The 5,114-nt window shown below is 37.3% G+C and overlaps 1 long non-coding RNA gene across 1 annotated transcript; it reads left to right on the forward strand.

Moving 5' to 3' along the window:
- Positions 1-1,179: 1,179 nt before the first annotated feature.
- Positions 1,180-3,576, forward strand: LOC141147535 (uncharacterized). The gene is made up of 2 exons (XR_012245062.1): positions 1,180-1,416; positions 2,530-3,576. It is a non-coding gene; the product is annotated as an uncharacterized lncRNA (long non-coding RNA).
- The last annotated feature ends 1,538 nt before the right edge of the window (positions 3,577-5,114 follow it).

Genomic DNA, 5,114 nt, shown 5'->3' on the forward strand with positions numbered 1-5,114 from the left:
AGTGCTTTTTTTTACCACTGCTATTCCCTTATATTGACTTTTAAAATGTACAAATGCAGCAATTTAGAAATTGGATGAAATGTTTAGCACTGGGAAACACTTTTTGAAAGATAAAAAGTGCATTTTATATACAACTATATGGATCAGACCAAAATTAGGGACAAATGAGGGGGGAAGAGGGACAGAGGGACATTGCTCCAAATCAGGGACAGTCCCTCGAAATCAGGGACAGTTGGGAGCTATGTGTCATAAGTCTAGGCTAATGACCAGACAAGAAACAGGAAGTGGGCTGTATAAGGGATTTACTGGCAGAAAAAAAAGTTTTGCTATCCAAAGTTAAAATAACAACAAGCGCAGAAGATTTAATAGATGGAAAGTTGAACAAATTACTGAAGGTCCGTTTTAACCCCTTGATCACCGTAGATGTTAACCCCTTCCCAGCAAGTTTCATAAGTACAATGTCAGTACATATTATTAGCACTGACCATTGTATTAGTGTCACTGGTGATGTCAGTGTCAGTTAGTTCCCGCCCCCAGCGTCAGTTTGCCTGCCGCACTATCACAGTCCCATTATAAGTCGCTGATCGCCGCCATTACTAGTAGAAAAAATTAAAAATCCCTGTGTATATACACCATTGTTTGTAGCCACTATAACTTTCACTCAAACCAATCAATCCACACTTAATGGAATTTTTTTTTTACCAAAAATATGTAGCAGAATATATTTTGTCCAAAATGTATGAAGAAATTGAATTTTTTTACATTTTTTATTGGATATTTTTTAAAGCAGAAAGTAAAAAATATTGTTTTTTTTTTTTGTTTTTTTTTTAATTGTCGGTCTTTTTTCATTTATATTACAAAGAAAAAAAAAGCCAGTGGTGAACAAATACCACCAAAAAAATATTGCAAAAATGGTCTAGTCATGAAGTGGGGTAAAATCTTCCTGAGATTAAGTGGTTATGTAATAGTAAAGTTATTGCTGAATAAAGAGGTCCAAAAAAATTTTTAAAACTGCTCCATACAGGGTACACAGGGAGGAGAAGGGAAGTGGTAATGACATGTATATAATTGATGAAGTGTACCCCGGTCTTTCTCATATTCTGCTCTTTGGCTGCAATTTATATTTTCTTCTTCAGACAATATCGGCTCCAGCTAGTTCTGTCATCGGTGTCTTCTCCTGTTCAGAAAAGTCCAAGTTTAGCTGGTTGGAGAGACTGCTGTCATCTGAAGAATTTGGAAACCACCAAGTCATATTTCATCAGATTATTTCTGGCAATATGAATGAATTTCAATCGAGGGTATCAGATTGTAAATTTGGGATCTTGTATCACTGCATGGATCGGGGGTACAAACCCATCACAGATCTGAACAATTCTCTGTATGATGAAGAACTGAAATACTTGTCAACTACACTTGGTAAGATTAAGATGTACTTCCCCATATGGTTCAATTATAATTACTTTATTTTCTTAGTATGGAAGAAACAGTCTACCTCTAAGGTAAGCCCACTTCCAATGTATTTGTTGCTATATATCCTGTATGGTTCATATTTGGCAGATAATTTAGAGTTTGAGACTGCACTGTGCAGAGGAGCCTTAGCATGGCTTTGCATGTTTTTGGGTTTAGGGATGAGTTCAAGGTTTGGTCTAAACACAAGTTTGGATCGCACTTTGGCTATTTGGGCATTTAGACGAATAAGCATTGACCCGTTTGGCAGGAGCTGAACATAACGTACAGTATAATAGTGGTATTACTTCTGCTACTGTATTATAGTTTCCCGCTGTCAATGGTTGTTAAGAATGCCGGCACTGGCAGTAAGGTCATTGGCCCCATTCACTTACTGGGAATCCCTGGCCATGTATGAAAAGAAGTAGAGATGGGGTTTTTTGTTTGTTTGTTTTTTTTAACTATCTGCTTTAAAAAAAAAAAAACAAACAAACAAAAAAACAGTCTGTTATATGTGGTGGGGGACCTTTTGAGGCCCCCATTTCCCTTTTCTTTTTTTTTTTTTAAAGAAGGCAGTAGGGGAATGTACTTTGCCTGCAATTCTAACAGGTGTTTTCCTTTTGTAAAATCACTGCTCCTGGCCAAATGGGATTTTGTATGTATCTATTTATTTATTTTTGCCATGGCACATATTTCCCAGTGCAGTATGCTCCTCCCCCACCCAAGCTATTTTTTGACAACCCTTTAACTATTTGCCCAGAAAAATGGGCATTCTTGATTTGACAGATTTGATTCCTATTGATTTCAATGCAGTTCTGGTTCTGCATCTGAACTTCTTTGAAGTTCTTCAAACTCTATTCAAACCAAGTTCAGGATAGCTCCGCTCATCCTGACTTGGTTATAAAAATATTTTTTTTAATCTAAATTATTAGAAGCATTTAAACAGGATTTCTGTGCTGACTGGCTGGATCAAGTGGTGGGATTTTATTAAGCTTCCATAATTCTCTAATGACAGGATTCATTGAATGTATAAGTCTTTCATTTATTTCCTGAGACTAATGTCAGCTCTTGTGATTGTTACAGGTAAAAGCAGAGTGATTGTGGTGATGGATGAATTGGGTAACAGTGATGAGGAGGCAAAATCCTGGACTCTGGAGAATCATCCCAGTCTGGGGATGTTGGCCAGAGATGTTCTACTCTTCAGTAAACAAAAAAACAAACATCAAGAGAAGCCCAACAGAAGATTGCATATAGATAGGAATCTGGGCATGTTTTATGAGAAACTTAACACACTTAAGGAAATTCTAAAGGAATGAATGACTTCTGCTTCATTTTCCAGTTGAAAAGAAGATTTGGAATAACTCCACCTCAGTATTCATAATAATATCAAGTTGGTTATTTCTAATAATTTCTCCACTGATATCACTTTATGTGGTGGCAGACTTTGTATAAAGTGAGGTCCTTGGACAGCTACCATCACCCCAGGAGACCAATGGATTCAGTCCCCATATCACTGCCAGCAACCCAATGGGTTACACATCTTTCAAGAGACAATGAAGTTGAAAAATAAAGATTATGATTTTTTTTTTCATTGAACTTACCTAATATTATTTCTCTCAAGGAAAAGCTTGTCTTTTGCTTAGTATCCTTAAAATGTGTGTAATCCCAAAATCAGGTTTTTCAGTATACAGTATTTCATGTCATATCTCATTATATACAGTTTTCTTGAGCATGTTTTGTGTATCTGTTGCAAAAGTTGTTTTACTTGGAGATCCTGCCAGTAACTATACCTCTGATTGCTTTCTGACAACACTGGCAACTCACAATAAGCAGCTGCAGTGTCAGGCTGTCCTGTGCATTCCTCGATTTGCTGTTGGGTTGCCTATCTGAAAGACCCGACAGGCAGTACAATGGACAACTAAAGGAGAGTGCAGGGCATGCTAACAATGTGTGAATATTCTGCAAAGACATCTATAGACACCTCCCCAACATGTGAACACTGACAACAAGCAATTTCTCTATAAAACATAATTTATTAGATTGGTAAATTTCCTGTCTGTTCTTGTAATATAACGGGCTTACAACATTATCAACACTACTGGCTTAATAAAATACCAGAAAGAGTCAATACGTCTTCGTATAATTTACCTTCTAATAGAAAAGACCATAAAGATATCCATGTGGTCATTGATTTCATTATATTTACAATCCTAACTATTTGTATTTACTCTCATAGATGCCTGTTAATTGGTGATGGGATTACATACAACACAAAACAATCTCCTGCGCTCAGGAGCTTAGTCCATATGTAAGTGGTGTAGCCAACCCTTTGGATAGAATATGAAAAGTCATAGGTCTTCCTGCCCTCCTCAAAACAATGGGTGTCCTTAGAGCTGAAACATATAGAAAAACAGGGAGGGCGCACCGACCTTGCGCATTACCAAAGATAAAATGTATTTAAATAGTAAAATCAAGTCATACTCACAAACAAATGTTTAAAAAGTCTTAATATAGCTCCACAAAATCGGAACTGTATCTTCTGCACCAGGACTGGGTATAAGGAGGAACCAGATATATGGTTCCTGGAGCTCTTGCTTTTACTATTTAAATACATTTTATCTTTGGTAATGCGCAAGGTCGGTGCTCCCTCCCTGTTTTTCTGTATGATGGGATTACATGCCATTGAGATATTTGAACTGCATTATTCTAATTTTCTCAACACATTGTACCACATTTGGGTTTCGTGTTGTCATGATGGTTACTAACCATTAAAGGGTAACTCCACTTTCGTGGGGAAAAAAAAAAAATAACAAATAAGGAAAAAATAATATAGTGTGTACAATTACGATACAAGTCATATTGTAATTGAATGTTATTAAAAATTACCTTTCCTTTTCAATCTGCAGCCACTGTAATCTTCTAAAAATGCAATATGGCTACATGGAGTTGTTCTGTACACAGAATGTGTACTGACCACCCCCCACAGAAACATAATTTCCTGCTTGTGTGATAGGAGCACCAATCTTCCCAGAAGTCTATATTAAGATACAAGTCAAATTTCCGGCATCCCCTGCAACAAAAATATCATGAGATATTTCCAATAGGAACACATCTAAAGGGATGCAGGCCCAGCGGCTTTCCTCATTAGAGCCCTGCAGCTGCCCCAGTTGACTGATAATTATGAAACCACTCCCATTAGACTCACTCAGCACAGAGGAACAAACAGGGATTTCTTCAGAATAACAAAAGTTAGGAATCTGCAACAAAGTTTGTTAAAAATCCTTTCAATGTACATACATCACCCTGAGGGGAAAAAACATTTCTCAGCAAAAGTTTTGTTACGCTTTAAAGCGGAAGTAAACCCATCCATAAACCAGTTTAATTTACGGCACGTGCTGGAAATGTAGCACTCCCATTGGTTGTGTTCTGAACCAAACTGTCAAACCATCCAATGGCTGGTTTCATAACTGATCACATGTGCAGCATCTTGGCAGTTGTAGATTAAACAGAGGCACAGATGGCGGCTTCCTTGGCTGAAAACTATAGGGGGGTTTATTTACACTTTAAAGATGAGAGGATGCTTCAGTCTGAACCTAGGTTTGGATCGAACATTGGTTTTTGGGGGGTCCGGACAAACACTCAAAATATTGCCTATTCAGCAGGAGCCA

This window comes from Aquarana catesbeiana, linkage group LG06, assembly GCF_042186555.1.
Source record: "Aquarana catesbeiana isolate 2022-GZ linkage group LG06, ASM4218655v1, whole genome shotgun sequence".
Classification (NCBI taxonomy): Eukaryota; Metazoa; Chordata; class Amphibia; order Anura; family Ranidae; genus Aquarana; species Aquarana catesbeiana.